Below are 18,224 nucleotides of genomic sequence, written 5' to 3' on the forward strand. Positions count from 1 at the left end.
GTATGCTTTTTTATGCATTCAATTATGCATGGATATGGATGCTGGGGTGTGGTGTTTTGGTTTGAATGACCTCTTTTTTATTCTATGTACTTTTTAAAGTTATTTTTAAGTTACAAAATTTCAGGGAGAGAAAAAAAAACTGTAATTGAAGCTTTTAAAAGGGCAACTCTAAAAGTAAAGAATAAATGTCCTTTGTAGAGCCACAGTGCTCACGACTCCTATTGAGCTTTCGGCCATTTTTAGCTCCATATTTCTTGCTTTCTGATCTTTTCGGTCTTTTATTGTTCGTTTTCCAGCTCCAGACACTGCTTTAGCCTGCGACACTCTTGTGTCTCCCAATCTGCCTGTATCCTTTGCTCCTGTATCTGTTACTCCTTTAGGTTTCAGCCCAGACATCACTCTTACTGTATTTTTCTGGCTAAGACAATTTCCCTTATTAAATGATCTTAAACCTCCACATTTTATTTTCTGGCATTATTATAGTTCTATCTCTACAGTTATGGTGTGATTATTTATTTAGTTTGTGTTTGTTTTTTGGAATATTAGCCCCTTTTGGAACTCACCATGTTTTCCCTAGTCTTAAACTAATATCCAGTACAACGTAAATCATCTTTACTTATCTGCCGAAATGAATGAATAAATATGTATCTAATCATTGATGTGATATTTCTTCTTCAAATAAAGTTTTCTTTCTGAATTAATTTTATTAGTTTAGTTAGTTTATATATAATTGGTGAAGGAGTAATTATGTAAACATAATTTCACATAAAATATAGTTCTTTATTTTCTTAAATATAATGTTTTTCTTACCAGGCAGGACCTCATTATTGATATTCTTAGTCTATAATAAAAAGTTTTATTGCTGAATAAATATATCTTATTTGAACAATATGCCATAAAATGTAATCATGACAAAACTTTTAATTTCTTCACTTAGATAATGAAACATTTTAATAGACATTAATTTATGGTATCTCCCTGTGGATTTGTGTGGACAAAGAAATAGCTCCATTTAAAAAAACAAAGATAATGAAGGCTCATTGTAATTAAGTAACTAGCCCAAAGTCACATTGCTTCTGAAGCAAAATACCCTTGTAAAAAGTTTGGACAATATGGAGCCCTCTTAGCTTACGAAATTTCCCAATATATTGTGCAGCCTTTGTTTCAAAGCCTTAGGTCGGTTGTGTTGCCAGCCTAGGCCAGACAGCATCACGTGTGAGGGAGAAAAGGTGCTGGTCAGCAGTCTGATGACTTGTCTATTACGTAGTGGTATGCTTCTAAGGGAACAGGCCACAAGAGGGCACAAGGACTTACAAAACTGTACTGCATGCTTCAGACTGGAAGAGGGAGGGAGGGTAGAAAAAGACAAGAGAAGAAGCAGAAAGTATTTTCAAGCAATTAAACGCCAATTATTTTAAATTCCAGCCTTCCTAGCAAGCTGATCAGAAATTAAAAGTATTTATTTCTGGTAGTTAGGCTAGGCAAACTTCCATCCTGCACAGATTTGAAATATGTAGGGACATTTATCATAAACATCTTTATTAATAAACATTGAATATGCTTTGACATGTAGAAAATGTTTTCATGTGATTACCATGGAGATGTACTTGGGGTCTGGAGGCACAGCGAAAATACTTTTTCTTTTTTTTCTGACCCACATGTCCTTCATTGTAAAAAAACCCCAAATCTGTTTTCATTTATTTTTTCTGGGAATTCTTCCTTGATAGTATCAGCTTGAAGAACTATTTGTTTCCTCCTCATGAGCATTAATAATTTCAATTCCCATCTGTTCCTCTTCCCAAGATGCTAAGTGCTTGCTGGTCCGGAATGGAGACAAAGACTTGAAGACACAACCCTTGAGTCAGAGGAACTCAGCGACTAGAGGACTTGAGAAAAGAGTAATTTTTTAAAGTGCCCCTTAACAACAATTCTTTTATACAGACCCTGAGTCAGTAGAGTTTCAGTAATCTCTCGTAAATCACACCAAGGCCAATTTGATTCCATTGCCAGATAACACACGTTTGACTTCAAAGCATTTCAACAAGAACATAGATCTTTAATTTCTTCACAGACTTTTCAGAATGGTAACATACATCTTCAAGTCCAATGCAATAAATACTTGAAGCATTTTCCTCTTACAGAATATTGTTCCCTCCCCAGTCCCCCAAACAACAAAAGGGTATATGTTGGGCAGAGAGCATGTTTAAAAATTTTTTGAAAGATTGGAGTTATATAGAGAATTTTGACAAGAGTATGTGAATTCTGTATGGGCTCCTTAGAACATTTAAAGTTTAAGTAATTTACATTATCAATAAATAAATAAATAAATAAAAAGGAGAAGATAATGTTACGATCTTAATATATGGGGAAAAAGGTGCTGAAACGGTAAGCTCTCAATAAATATTAGTTACAATGAATTTTTTCGTAGTGAGAATGCATAAAATGCTGTAATACAGTGGAGTATATAAAGGCCCTAGAATATTTCTCTATTGATTTGGCGCTTTGTGGTAGAAATAGAAGTAGGAGTCGAACTATTGCAAGATGAGCAATGGCAGAATGTCATGATTCTTTTGAAATTGATATGGATTGAAAGAGCCGAATGAATACCACGGCAGGACAGCGGGGAAGGTAAGGGGAGTGTGCATTCATTCTCACTCAATACAATCAACACTTTCTGTCCAAAAATTGAAAAGTCCTGAATATCTTACAGGCTCTATGAAATTGCAGGAAGCATTGGTAAATACACCACCCCCCTGATTAAAACCCTGATTAAACAATTGAGAAGTCATCAGTTACTGACTTAGATGAGTTATTTAAATTTGGAATGATTTTGTGCTTTTTTGCAAATTTATTACACAATGGATTATAATTTAAAGGTTTTACTTTAAATACTAAAATTTGAAAATAAGATAACTAATCCTTGTGCACCCAGCTATTTAAATGAAGAAAATATGCATAATTTTAGATGTTTTCCATAAATAACTTAAAATAACATTTAAATGCTCTTGGTCTTGCTCACTGGTCTGCACTACTCTCTCCTTCCCTAGAGTAAATTTCTTCTCATAAATTTGTCTATCTTTTCAGTTTATAATTTTGGGGAAAAAACTGACAGAATTACAAGCCTAAACACTCGGTAGCAATTCTCTTCTCTTTCCGAATACGGTTATTTTTCTCTGTTCCCTTCTTCCTCTCATCTGCCGACCACTCTACCTTCTTATCACTGAGCACAGTTTTTCATCTGTTTCTTAAACTTTCCAAATATTACCTTAGTTTGTTGATTACTTTTAACCATTTAATTTTTTATTTTATCGATTCTTCATTAATCTTAACATTTTCTTCTCCAAGTGTCTTTTCATTTTAATAATTTGCATGGGAAGGCAGACGTGTCTCTACAAATCTTGATATGTACTGTGCTCATTTGATGTTCAGTTTGTAGTAGTTTTTGATTGTCAATGCAATGGTCTTCTTTATTTAAAACTGTTTCTTTCTTTTGTGATATGTAACACAATTTTAGATAATTATACATCAAGAAATGAAAAATCCTGCCTGACCAGGCAGTGGCACAGTGGACAGAGCATCAGACTGGGATGCGAAAAACCCAGGTCTGAAACCCCAATGTTGCCAGCTTGAGCGCAGGCTCATCTGGTATGAGCAAGGCTCACCAGCTTCAGCCCAAGGTCTCTTGCTTGAGCAAGGGGTCACTCGGTCTGCTGTAGCCCCCCAGTCAAGGCACATATGAGAAAGCAATCAGTGACAACTAAAGTGCCACTACAAAGACTTGATACTTCTCATCTCTCTCCCTTCCTGTCTGTCTGTTCCTATCTGTCCCTCTCTCTGTTTCTCTTTCTTTGTCACACACACACAAAAAGAAATGAAAAGTCCAATGAATTGATCACCAAATGAATGACTCAATAACCATGACACGGGTCAAGGTAGAATATTGCACGCCAGAGTCTCCTGTTTTCCGCTCTGACGTTATCCCTCTCCCACTTTGAGACAACCATCTGGGCATCTTCTGCATTATTTTATCAAAGAGTCATGTATTCTTACACAAACAGTGTTGTTTCTCACACTCTGCACTGCACTATGGGTTGCATGGCAGTGTTGCCTATGGCTGCATTCATTTTCATGCTGTATTGTTATCGCATACAATATATTTAACACCATTATTTACATTTATTCTACTATTGGCAGGTCATTTCCAGAGCTGATACATCATGATAACACTACCAAAAAATTACTTTGTATGCCACTTTTGTGCACATGTATGTCAATTTCTGTTAGATACATACTTAGGAGCAACACTGCAGCATCATAATAATGGAAATCTTTAAATAGAGAAAACAATACTAATTTTTTTTAGTTTTTAGAAGATAATTAGTACCAAAGTTCATGAGAATTACTTTTATTCCATCTTCTTGCCAACCGTCAGTGTTATCAAATTTTTCATTAATTTTGTTTCTAGTCTTCTATTGGGAAAATAACATTAGCATTGTATTTTAAAATTTGTTTCTTTAATGATGCTGCAACACTCTTGCGTATGCTTATTGATTATTTTTATACCCATATTAGTGAAATGTTGGTGAATTGCATTAGTATATTTTTATTTATTGTTCAATATAGTCTTTCAACAAGTTATTGACATTTTACTGTTAATGGTAATTTTTAGAAGGAAATACTTTAATGCCATCAAAATTTATTAAAATTTATTTTTGTATTGATTTATATAATCTATTGAAAATTTTTTTCTATTCAGAAGTTTTAAAGAATTCTTCAATGTTATTTTTTCTGAAACACATTTTTTCACCTTAACAGTCAGGTATATAATGCACTAAAATGGACTTTTTTTTTTACTATTTATGGGAATGGATGCGTACATGAATACCAAACATTACCAGTACCATTTGTTAAAAACACTCTTTTTTCCTCCATTACATTAGCCCACTTTTCTCATAAGTCAAATGTGCCTTTTTTATGTGTGGGTGTCTCTCTAAGCTCATTATTTTATTCCATTGGGCAAGTTGATTATTTTTGCACAAATACTACACTATCTAACTTATAATAATTTTAAATCTCTCATTATCTAGGAGAGGAGAAAAACTTCCCGTTTTTGTTCTTTAAGTTTATCTTGAATATTCTTGGTCTCTTGCATTTTTATATTCTTTTTAGAATCAGCTCAGCAAATTCAACACACTATCATATTAGAGTTGTGATTGGGTAAATCTGGTAGAATTTGGACTGAATGACATTATTATGATCTTGAGTTTTCCTACATATTAAAATGTCATATTTCTTCATTTAAGCAGGAAATTTTTTAAGGAGCATGGTGAAATGGGTGCTAAGGAGTAGTAAATTCACTTTATAGCCAAAAAACTTTCTTATAACCTGACATTCTAATAATTGTCCATACTCTTGAGCATTCTACATGTGTAATGATACTGTCCACATAGGACAGTTTTATTTTGTTCTCTTACTTGTATAATTTGTGTTTGCTTTTCTTCTTTTCATGAACTAGCAAGGGCCCAAAAGTAGACACTGGGACCATCTTTCTTTTGTTTTTTACCTCAAAGAGAAAGCTTTAGTCATTTCACCACCAAGCAAGTCTTTTTAATTCATTGTCACTATGTCATATCAGAATAACAATATTCCTTGTTCTGAATTATGAACAGGCATCTAATGTTAAGAACAAATTGATCTGCAAATATAAAGATAATCCTCTGATTTTTCTCTATTATTCTAGATATTAAGGTGGTAAATTACACTGATTTAAAAATGTTCCTGATCTTTCTTTCCAGGCTAAACACAACTTGATCACAATATATATCTTGCTGGATGGTTTTTTGCTGACATGTCTTTAAGATTTTTAGGCCCTGATTGGTTAAGAGCATCATCCCAAAATGACAAAGCTGTGGGTTCAGTAACAGGCCAGGGAACACATGGAAAGCAACCAAAGAACTCATGACTGAGTGGGAAAACAAATGAATGCTTCCCTTCCCTCTCCCCCCTCTCTCTTCCTTTCTCTGTCTTTCTAAAAATCAATAAAAATTAATCCTTGACCAGATAGCTCAGATAGCTCAGTTGGTTGGAGCATTGTTCCAGAGCGCAAAGGTTGCTGCCCCCCCCCCCCCCAATCAGGGCACAGACAGAAACAGCGCAATGTTCCTGCTCTCTCTCTCTCCCCAACTCTCTCTCTCAAAAACATTTTTTTATCATTTAATTTTTTTTGTATGTCCTGTGTCTTTTGTATTTTGATGTGTTCTTACATCAACATTATGGGGCCATATAAATGAAGTGACCTCAAACTGAAAGACAGAGTGTTTTTCTTTTTCTCTTCTTTTCTTTTTTTTCTTTTCTTCTTCTTTTTAAAATTTATCTGGAAGAATGTGTAGTTAGGCATCATTTCTTCCTTAACTTTATGGAAAAATTTCTGGCGAAGCTATCTATGCTAAGAGGTCTCTTCAGAATAATTTGGATTAAGAACACTACTTTTTTAAATTAATTTTAATGCAGTGACATTGATAAATCAGGGTACATATGTTCTGAGAAACCATCTCTAGATTATTTTGACATTTGATTATGCTGCATACCCCTCACCCAAAGTCAAATTGTCTTCCCTCACCTTCTATCTGGTTTTGTCTTTGTGCCCCTCCCCTCCCCCACCCCCTCTCTCTCCGTCATCGCCCCCTCCCCACCCCCCTTCCCCACCAACTGTTACCATCACATTCTTGTCCATGTCTCTGAGTCTCAATTTTATGTCCCATCTATGTATGGGTTCATATAGTTCTTAGTTTTTTATGATTTACTTATTTCACTCTGTATAATATTATCAAACTCCATCCATGTTATTGTAAATGATCTGATGTTATAATTTCTTATGGCTGAGTAGTATTCCATAGTATATCTGTACCAAAGCTTTTTAATCCACTCATCCTCTGAAGGATACTTGGGCTGTTTCCAGATCTTTGCTATTGTCAACAATACTGCCATAAACATGGGGGTACATTTCTCCTTCTGGAAGAGTTCTATGGTGTTCTTGGGGTATATTCCTAAAAGTGGGATAGCTGGGTCAAAAGGCAGTTCTATTTTCAAATTTTTGAGGAATCTCCATACTGTTTTCCACAGTGGCTGCACCAGTCTGCATTCCCACCAGCAGTGCAGGAGGGTTCTGTTTTCTCCACATCCTCGCCAGCACTTATTCTGTGTTGTTTTGTTGATGATCGCCATTCTGACTGGTGTGAGGTGATATCTCATAGTGGTTTTAATTTGCATTTCTCTAATGATTAGTGATATTGAACATTTTTTCATATGCCTATTGGCCATCTGTATGTTCTCTTTGGAGAAGTGTCTATTTATTTCTTTTGCCCAGTTTTTGATTGGATTGTTTGTCTTTCTGGTGTTGAGATTTACAAGTTCTTTATAAATTTTGGTTATTAACCCCTTATCAGACACACTGTCAAATATGTTCTCCCATTGTGTAGTTTGTCTTTTTTTTTTTTTAAAGCTTAGTTGTTGTTGTTGTTTTTTTATTCATTTTAGAGAGGAGAGGGAGAGACAGAGAGAGAGAGAGAGGAGAGACAGAGAGAGAGAAGGGAGGGAGGAGCTGGAAGCATCAACTCCCATATGTGCCTTGACCAGGCAAGCCCAGGGTTTCGAACCAGAGACCTCAGCATTTCCAGGTCGACGCTTTATCCATTGTGCCACCACAGGTCAGGCCTGTCTTTTTATTCTATTCTTATTGTCTTTAGCTGTGCAAAAGCTTTTTAGTTTGATATAGTCCCATTTGTATATCCTGTGTTTTATTTCACTTGCCCATGGAGATAAATCAGCAAATATATTACTGCGAGAGATGTCGGAGAGCTTACTGCCTATGTTTTCTTCTAAGATGCTTGTGGTTTCATTGCTCACATTTAAGTCTTTTATGCATTGTGAGTTTATTTTTGTGAATGGTGTAAGTTGGTGGTCTAGTTTTATTTTTTGTAGGTAGCTGTACAATTTTCGAAACACCATTTATTAAAGAGGCTGTCTTTACTCCATTGTATGCTCTTACCTTCTTTGTCAAATATCAGTTGTCCATAGAGCTGTGGGTTTATTTCTGGGTTCTCAGTTTTGTTCCATTGATCTACATGCCTGTTCTTATGCCAGTACCAGGCTCTTTTGAGTACAATGACGTTGTAGTATAACTTGATATCAGGAAGTGTGATACCTCTCCCTTTATTCTTCTTTTTTAAGATTGCTGAGGCTATCCGTGTTCTCTTTTGGTTCCATATATATTTTTGGAATATGTGATCTATATCTTTAAAGTATGTCATTGGTATTGCATTGAATTTATAAATTACTTTGGGTAATATAGACATTTTAATGATGTTTATTCTTCTTAACCATGAGCACGGTACATGCTTCCACTTGTTTGTATCTTCCTTGATTTCTTTTATCAATGTTTTATAATTTTCCTAGTACAAGTCTTTAGTGTCCTTGGTTAAATTTACTCCTAGGTACTTTATTTTTTTGGTTGTAATAGTAAAGGTGATTGTTTCCTTAATTTCTCTTTCTGACTGTTCATTGTTGGTGTATAAAAATGCCTCTGATTTCTGAGTATTAATTTTATATCCTTCCACTTTGCTGAATTCATTTATCAGGTCCAGTAGTTTTATGACTGAGACTTTAAGGTTTTCTATATATAATATATCATCTGCAAATAATGATAATTTTACTTCTTCTTTCCCAAATTTAATGCCATTTATCTCTTCTTCTTGTCTGATTGCTATGGCTAAGACTATGTTGAATAAGAGTGGTGAAAGGGGGCAGCTCTGCCTTGTTCCTGTTCTTAAGAAGATTGCTTTTAATTTTTGCCCATTGAGTATGATGTTGGCTGTGAGTTTGTCATAGATGGCTTTTATCATGTTGAGGTATGTTTTTCCTGTATTCTACACCTTGCTGAGAGTTTTGATCATGAATAGGTGCTGGATTTTATCAAATGCTCTTTCTGCATCTATTGAAATTATCATGTGGTTTTTCTCCTTCCTTTTGTTTATGTGATGAATCACATTGATTGAATTGTGAATATTGTACCAGCCTTGCCTCCCCAAAATAAATCCCACTTGATCACAGTGTATGATTTGTTCCATATATTGTTGGATCCAGTTTGCTAATATTTTGTTGAGGATTTTAGCATCTATATTCATCACGGATATTGGCCTATAATTTTCTTTCTTTGTGTTGTCTTTGCCTGGTTTTGGAATCAGAATTATGCTCACCTCATAAAAAGGAGCTTGGAAGTCTTTCTTCTTCTTGAATTTTTTGAAATATCTTGAGAAGGATAGGAGTTAGTTCTTCTTTGAATAGTTGGTAGAATTCACTTGTGAAGCCATCGGGCCCCGGACTTTTCTTTGTTGGGAGTTCTTTGATAACTGTTTTTTTTTTTTTTTATAATTTTATTTTTTTAATGGGGTGATATCAATAAATCAGGATACATATATTCAAAGATAACAAGTCCAGGTTATCTTGTCGTTCAATTATGTTGCATACCCACCACCCAAAGTCAGATTGTCCTCTGTCACCTTCTATCTTGTTTTCTTTGTGTCCCTCCCCACCCCCTATCCCTCTCCCATTCCCCCCTCCCCCCTGTAACCACCACACTCTTATCAATGTCTCTTAGTTTCACTATTATGTCCCACCTACGTATGGAATAATACAGTTCCTGTTTTTTTCTGATTTACATATTTCGCTTCGTATCATGTTATCAAGATCCCACCATTTTGCTGTAAATGTTCCGATGTCATCATTTCTTATGGCTGAGTAGTATTCCATAATGTATATGTGCCACATCTTCTTTATCCAGTCATCTATTGATGGGCTTTTTGGTTGTTTCCATGTCCTGGCCACTGTGAACAATGCTGCAGTAAACATGGGGCTGCATGTGTCTTTACGTATCAATGTTTCTGAGTTTTGGGGATATATACCCAGTAGAGGGATTGCTGGATCATAAGGTAGTTCTATTTTCAGTTTTTTGAGGAGCCACCATACTTTCTTCCATAATGGTTGTACTACTTTACATTCCCACCAACAGTGTATGAGGGTTCCTTTTTCTCCACAGCCTCTCCAACATTTGCTATTACCTGACTTGCTAATAACAGCTAATCGAACAGGTGTGAGGTGGTATCTCATTGCCATTTTGATTTGCATTTCTCTAATAGCTAAGGAAGATGAGCATCTTTTCATATATCAGTTGGCCATTTGTATTTCTTCCTGGAAGAAGTGTCTATTCATATCCTCTTCCCATTTTTTTATTGGATTGTTTGTTTGTTTGTTGTTGAGTTTTATGAGTTCTTTGTATATTTTGGATATTAGGCCCTTATCTGAGCTGTTGTTTGAAAATATCATTTCCCATTTAGTTGGCTTTCTGTTTATTTTGTTATCAGTTTCTCTTGCTGAGCAAAAACTTCTTAGTCTGATGTAGTCCCATTCATTAATTTTTGCCTTCACTTCTCTTGCCATTGGAGTCAAATTCATAAAATGCTCTTTAAAGCCCAGGTCCATGAGTTGAGTACCTATGTCTTCTTCTATGTACTTAATTGTTTCAGGTCTTATGTTTAGATCTTTGATCCATTTTGAGTTAATTTTTGTACAGGGGGAGAGACTGTAGTCCAGTTTCATTCTTTTGCATGTGGCTTTCCAGTTTTCCCAGCACCATTTATTGAAGAGGCTTTCTTTTCTCCATTGTGTGTTGTTGGCCCCTTTATCAAAAATTATTTGACTATATATATGTGGTTTTATTTCTGGACTTTCTATTCTGTTCCATTGGTCTGAGTGTCTATTTTTCTGCCAATACCATGCTGTTTTGATTGTCGTGGCCCTATAATAGAGTTTGAAGTCAGGTATTGTTATGCCCCCAGCTTCATTCTTTTTCTTTAGGATTGCTTTGGCTATTCGGGGTTTTTTATAGTTCCATATAAATCTGATGATTTTTTGCTCTATTTCTTTAAAAAATGTCATTGGAAGTTTGATGGGAATTGCATTAAATTTGTATATTGCTTTGGGTAATATAGCCACCTTGATTATATTTATTCTTCCTAGCCAAGAACAAGGTATATTCTTCCATCTCATTATATCTTTTTCGATTTCCCTTAACAATGGTTTATAGTTTTCATTATATAAGTCCTTTACATTCTTTGTTATGTTTATTCCTAAGTATTTTATTTTTTTTGTTGCAATCGTGAAGGGGATTATTCTTTTGAGTTCGTTCTCAGTTGTTTCATTGTTGGCATATAGAAAGGCTATTGACTTCTGTATGTTAATTTTGTATCCTGCGACCTTACTGTATTGGCTTATTGTTTCTAGTAGTCTTTTTGTGGATTCTTTGGGGTTTTTGATGTATAGGATCATATCATCTGCAAAAAGTGATACCTTTACTTCTTCTTTTCCGATATGGATGCCTTTTATTTCTTTGTCTTGTCTGATTGCTCTGGCTAGAACCTCTAGTACCACATTAAATAAGAGTGGAGAGAGTGGACAACCCTGTCTTGTTCCTGATTTAAGGGGGAAAGCCTTCAGTTTAGTGCCATTTAATATGATGTTAGCTGATGGTTTATCATATATGGCCTTTATCATGTTGAGATATTTTCCTTCTATACCCATTTTGTTGAGAGTCTTAAACATAAAATTGTGTTGTATTTTATCGAAAGCTTTTTCTGCGTCTATTGATAAGATCATGTGGTTTTTGTTCTTTGTTTTGTTGATATGGTGTATTACATTAGCCGTTTTACGTATGTTGAACCATCCTTGAGATTCTGGGATGAATCCCACTTGATCATGATGTATTATTTTTTTAATATGTTGTTGTATTCGATTTGCTAGTATTTTGTTTAGTATTTTAGCATCTGTATTCATTAGAGATATTGGTCTGTAGTTTTCTTTTTTTGTGCCATCCTTGCCTGGTTTTGGTATGAGGGTTATGTTGACCTCATAAAATGTGTTTGGAAGTATTGCTTCTTCTTCAATTTTTTGGAAGACTTTGAGTAGAATAGGAACCAAGTCTTCTTTGAATGTTTGATAAATTTCGCTGGTATAGCCGTCAGGGCCTAGACTTTTATTTTTGGGGAGGTTTTTAATGGTTTTTTCTATTTCTTCTCTACTGATAGGTCTGTTTAGGCTTTCTGCTTCTTCTTGACTCAGTCTAGGAAGGTTGTATTTTTCTAGGAATTTATCCATTTCTTCTAGGTTGTTGAATTTAGTGGCATAAAGTTTTTCATAGTATTCTACAATAATTCTTTGTATATCTACGGTGTCCGTGGTGATTTCTCCTCTTTCATTTCGGATTTGGTTTATATGAGTTCTTTCTCTTTTTTCCTTGGTAAGTCTTGCCAAGGGTTTGTCAATTTTGTTGATCTTTTCAAAGAACCAGCTCCTTGTTCTATTAATTTTTTCTATAGTTTTTCTGTTCTCTAATTCATTTATTTCTGCTCTGATTTTTATTATCTCCTTTCTTCGGTTGGTTTTGGGTTGTCTTTGTTCTTCTTTTTCTAGTTCCTTAAGGTGGGAAGTTAAGTGGTTCACTTGGGCTCTCTCTTGTTTGTTCATATATGCCTGAAGCGATATGAACTTCCCTCTTATCACTGCTTTTGCTGCATCCCATAGATTCTGATATGTCGTATTGTCATTTTCATTAGTCTGTATATATCTTTTGATCTCTGCACTTATTTCTTCTTTGACCCATTCATTTTTTAAAAGTATGTTGTTTAGTTTCCACATTTTTGTGGGATTTTTTTCCTCTTTTTTGCAGTTGAATTCTAGTTTCAAGGCTTTATGATCAGAAAATATGCTTGGTACAACTTCAATTTTTCTGAATTTGCTGATGTTGTTTTTGTGGCCCAACATATGGTCAATTCTTGAGAATGATCCATGTACACTGGAGAAAAATGTATACTCAGTCACTTTGGGATGAAATGTCCTGTAGATGTCTATCATATCCAGGTGCTCTAGTGTTTTGTTTAAGGCCACTATGTCTTTGTTGATTCTCTGTTTGGATGACCAATCTAGAGCCGTCAGCGGTGTATTGAGGTCTCCAAGTATGATTGTATTTTTGTCAGTTTTTGTTTTAAGATCAATAAGTAGCTGTTATATATTTTGGTGCTCCTTGGTTTGGTGCATATATATTAAGAATTGTTATGTCTTCTTGATTCAGTGTCCCCTTAGCCATTATGAAATGGCCATTTTTGTCTCTGAGTACTTTTCCTGTCTTGTAGTCAGCATTATCCGATATGAGTATTGCTACACCTGCTTTTTTTTTGGATGTTATTTGCTTGGATTATTGTTTTCCAGACTTTCACTTTGAATTTGTTTTTATCCTTGTTACTTAGATGAGTTTCTTGTAGGCAGCATACAGTTGGATTTTCTTTTTTAATCCATTCTGCTACTCTGTGCCTTTTTATTGGTGAGTTTAATCCGTTTACATTTAGTGTAATTATTGATACTTGTGAGTTCCCTATTGCCATTTTATATCTTGCTTTCTGTTAGTTTTGTGTCTTGTTTGATCCTTCTCTTTCGTTTTTCTATCTTTTGTTTTTATTTGGTTGTATTCCATACATCTTTCCTCTGTTGCTATCTTTTTTATCTCATGTGCTTCTGTGGTGGTTTTTTCAATGGTGGTTACCTTTGAGTAATGAAAAGGGTCCCTACCCTGTTCATTGTAGCGAACTATTTTGTGAGTACTTTTGCACTCCATCGTCCTTTGCTACTGTTAATCTCCATCTTCTCCCCCTCTTTCTTTTTGTTGTTGTCACAGTTTAAATTTGGTTTTATTGTGTTCTTCTTGGAGCTTTTACTTGTGGCTCTGTTTTTTTTTGTTTTTTTGTATCTGATTGGAGAACCCCCTTTAGTAATTCCTGGAGTGCGGGTTTTCTGATGATAAATTCCCTCATCTTTTTTGTATCTGTGAATGTTTTTATTTCCCCTTCGTATTTGAAGGATAGCTTTGATGGGTATAGTATTCGTGGCTGAAAGTTCCTCTCTTTCAGGACTTTAAATATTGGGGTCCACTCTCTTCTAGCTTGTAGAGTTTCTGCTGAGAAATCTGATGATAATCTAATGGGCCTTCCTTTATATGTTGTATTCTTCTTTTCCTTGGCTGCCTTGAGAATTTTTTCTTTGCTGTTGGTCTGTGCCAATTTCATTATGATGTGCCTTGGAGTAGGTTTGTTCGGGTTAAGAAAACTCAGAGTTCTGTTTGCTTCTTGAATTTGAGGCTTTAGTTCTTTCCACAGGCTTGGGAAGTTCTCATCTATTATTTGTTTGAGTATGTTCTCCATTCCATTTTCTCTCTCTTCTCCTTCTGATATACCTATTATTCTTATGTTATTCTTTTTGATGGAGTCAGATAATTCTTGTAGGGCTATCTCATTTTTTTAAATTTTTGAGTCTCTTTCTTCTTCTCTCTGTTGTGCCTCAAGTTGCTTGTCTTCTATTTCACTAATCCTCTCTTCTATCTGACCTGTTCTATTAGCTAAGCTTGTTACTTCGTTTTTCAGCTCGTGAATTGAGTTTTTCATCTCTGTTTGATTTGTTTTTATAGTTTCAATTTCCTTGTACATATATTCTTTGTGTTCATTGAGTTGTTTTCTGAGCTCCCTAAATTGCCTTTCTGTGTTTTCTTGTATATCTCGGAGGATTTTTAGGATTTCTATCTTGAATTCTCTGTCATTTAGCTCCAAGGTTTCCAATATATTAAATTTTTTCTCCATAGATTTTTCCTCATCTAGCTGCGTTACCTCTCTTTCTTTTGTATCCATGATATTCGATTTTCTCTTCCTTAATGGCATCTGAGGGTGGTTTTGTTGATAGTATTAATGAGATTTCATAAAGAATAAAAAGTTAAAAAAAATAAAAAAATAAAAAATCAGAGAGTTTTTTTTTAAAAAATTAATAATGAAATAAAGAAAAATAAAATAAAATAAAAATTAAAAAAAAAGGAAATTATTTCCCCCCTCCTTTATTCCTCTCCTCTCCTCTCTCCTCTTTCTTGAGAAAATCTTGTGGTGGACTGTGAATTATAACAAACAATGCCTGTGATGGAGGGCCTGAATTGGGGAAAAGTAATAAAGGGGCAAAAAAAAAAAAAAAAAAAGAAAAAAGAAAAAAAAGAGCGTATGGACCCACAAAAAGCAAATAAAGAAAAAATTTGGGTCAAGAATAAAATGATTTGCTTTTAGGTGTTGGTTGTCTAAGAGTTATGATGAAAGGAATAGAGGAAAATGGAAAAATGGAGGGACAAATTAAAAAATTACTATTGTATTTAGTGGTACAAGACCTAGATAATATGGAGAGCCAGGGATGGAGCACTGCTAGTGAGTTAAAAAGGTGAAGTAAAAACCCCGCAAAATGCCACAAACATAGGTTTGAGTCCCAGATAATATAATTTGTTTGTTTTTGAGGTTTGAATGAGAGGAGATGTAAAGGAGAAAGGAAGTAACTAATATAGAGGGAGAAAAGAAAGAGAGAGAGAGAAAAAAAGAGGGAACCACTAAAAGAAGAAAAAAGAAAGGAGAGAGAGAGAGAGAGAGAGAGTTAAGGGTTTTGGAGTGCAACCCTCATAGAGAGAAAGGAAGAGAAGAGAAAAGATAATGGGAGATGTAACACTTATGGGTAGTGTAGTTCAAGGAGAGGAGAGAGTAAGATAGGTAGAGAGTTAATCGGCCAAATTGGAGGAGGAAAAAAAAGTCTCAAGAATGAAGATAAGATAAACAACGAACAAATATAATAAAATGGGATAGGTTATAAAGTCTGCAGATTATTCTTGATTTTGAGAGGTTATCTTCTTGCTTTTTCTTTTCTCTCCCTCTTCCTGGTCGGTGACTCTGTACCCCGGGTTCTGCCCCTTTGGCACGCTCAGGTAGAGGTTTGCAGTTGATAAGTCTCTATGGCAATGTCATGTATTGTGCTTTAGTCTCGTTGGGAGTCGAGGCTCATTAGCATTTATAGGCTCCGACAGTGAGAGAGTCCGTGTTCCTGGAGCCTCTCTCCTAGTCTTTCCTTCCTCAATTAGTAGCCTGATAATCCAGCTATGGGGTTGCTGCTGCCTCTGCCTGGATAGTAAGAGGCTCAAAGAGCTGGCAACTCCCCACTCTATTTCCACTCAGCACAGGGCTCTGGGTAAGGCTCAGTCAGTCAGAGCTGCTAGCATAATCAGGCGGGCTTTCTGCCCACTCAAAGACCACTGGCTCTGCCACTCTGTCCGGTAACACAAGCGGGCGCCCACTTCTGGGGGGCGCTTGGAGGAAACTCTCACTCACTGTCTGCGACCAGGATATCTAGCCAGCAGTCTCATGCTCTGAGTGAAACCCCCAACCGCAGGGAAAAGTTGAAGCGTTGGAATTGAGTCTCGCTCTGTCCCCGTGCGCGGCTTTTGCAAGGCGCTGGGGCAGCTCGAGATTCCGCTTTGGCCCACACAAAGGCCCCTGACTCTGCCCCTCTCTGTGATAACACGGGCGCGCACTGCCGAGGCACTTGGAGGAATCACTCACTCCTTATCTGCGTGCGCAAACCAGGATATGAGGCCGGCCGCGGTTCCCTCTGAGTGAAACACCCTCCAGCACGGAAAATCTCCACCGTTGGAATTAGTTCTCACTTCCTCCCGTGCGTGGCTTTCCCAGGGCGCTGGGGCTGCCCAGAGACTCTGTCCTCGGCCCAGAGAAAGGCCTCTGACCCTGCCTCTCCGTGGGGCAACACGGGCACCCACTCTCGGGGCCTAGGAAGAAATTCTCGCCCACTAACTGCGCACCGACCAGGAGACCGGGTAAAATGGCCGCTCTGCTTGTCTTTCTTTGTTTGGGTTTGGCGCGAGTGTTAGCTTGTATTGCCCGGGTTGCCACAGGATCAGATTTTCCTCGGCTTGGATCTCCGTGCCACAGCCTGGTTCGGCCGTTTGTGCCGCGGCGGCCTGGATCTATTCACCCCCTTTGCCCGCCTCAGTTTCTATATTCACAGTTACCAGAGAAAGCCGCCCTGTTTAGGTTAGTGAGGAAGGCGGAGCATTTCTTACTCCCTATTTCCTTCGGGGTTTGGTTATATATTTAGCCAATTTTTCACTCAATCATACCTTTGGGTGTATTGCGAAGCATCTGGAAGCTCCAAGTATAGGTTTTTCTGTTTCTGGTTGAAGATCTTGTTGAGTTTTGGGGGAGATTTATCGGTATCGCTTCCTACCCCGTCATTATTCTGACGTCATCCCTGATAACTGTTTTTGATATCATTTGGTGTAATCGGTCAGTTTAGGTTTTCTGATTCTTCCAAATTGATTTTTGGAAGATTGTATGTTTCAAGGAATTTGTCCATTTCATCTAGGTTGTCTAGTTTTTTGGCATACAGTTCTTCATAGTATTTTCTTACAATATTTTGTATTTCTGTTGTGTCAATTGTTATTTCTCCACTCTCATTTCTAATTTTATTTGAGTGCTCTCTCTCTTTTTCTTGGTGAGTCTAGTGAAAGGTTCATCGATCTTGTTTACCTTTTCAAAGAACCATCTCCTAGTTTCATTGGTCCTCTGTATTGTTTCTTTAGCCTCTCTGTTATTTATTTCTGCTCTGATCTTTATTATTTCCTTCCTTTTACTACATTTGGCCTTTACTTGCTGTTTGTTTTCTAGTTCTTTTAGATGCAGGGTTAAGTTGTTTATCTGAGCTTTTTCTAACTTCTTCAAGTGTGCCTGTAGTGCTCTGAACTTCCCTCTCAGTACTGCTTTCGCTGCGTCCCATAAATTTTGAGTTGTTGTATGCTCCTTATCATTTGTTGTTAGGAATTTTTTTATTTCTTCTTTGATCTCATTCTTGATCCATTCATTATTTAACAACCTGCTATTCAGTTTCCTTGTGTTTGAGAATTTTTGAGATTTTCTGTTGTGGTTGATTTCTAGTTTCATGCCATTTTGATCAGAGAAAGTGCTTGATATGATTTCAGTCTTCTTAAATTTGTTGAGAGCACTTTTGTGCCCTAACATGTGGTCTATCCTAGAGAATGTACTATGAGCACTTGAAAAGAATGTATATTCTGCTGCTTTTGGGTAACAGGTTCTGAAGATATCTATTAAATCCAGTTGATCTAGTGTGTCCTATAAGTCTGCTGTTTCTTTGTTAATTTTCTTTCTTGAGGCTCTATCTAGTGATGTTAGTAGGGTATTAAAATCCCTTACTATTATAGTATTGCTGTTGATCTCGCCCTTTATAACCATCAAAGT

This window comes from Saccopteryx bilineata, chromosome 6, assembly GCF_036850765.1.
Source record: "Saccopteryx bilineata isolate mSacBil1 chromosome 6, mSacBil1_pri_phased_curated, whole genome shotgun sequence".
NCBI lineage: Eukaryota > Metazoa > Chordata > Mammalia > Chiroptera > Emballonuridae > Saccopteryx > Saccopteryx bilineata.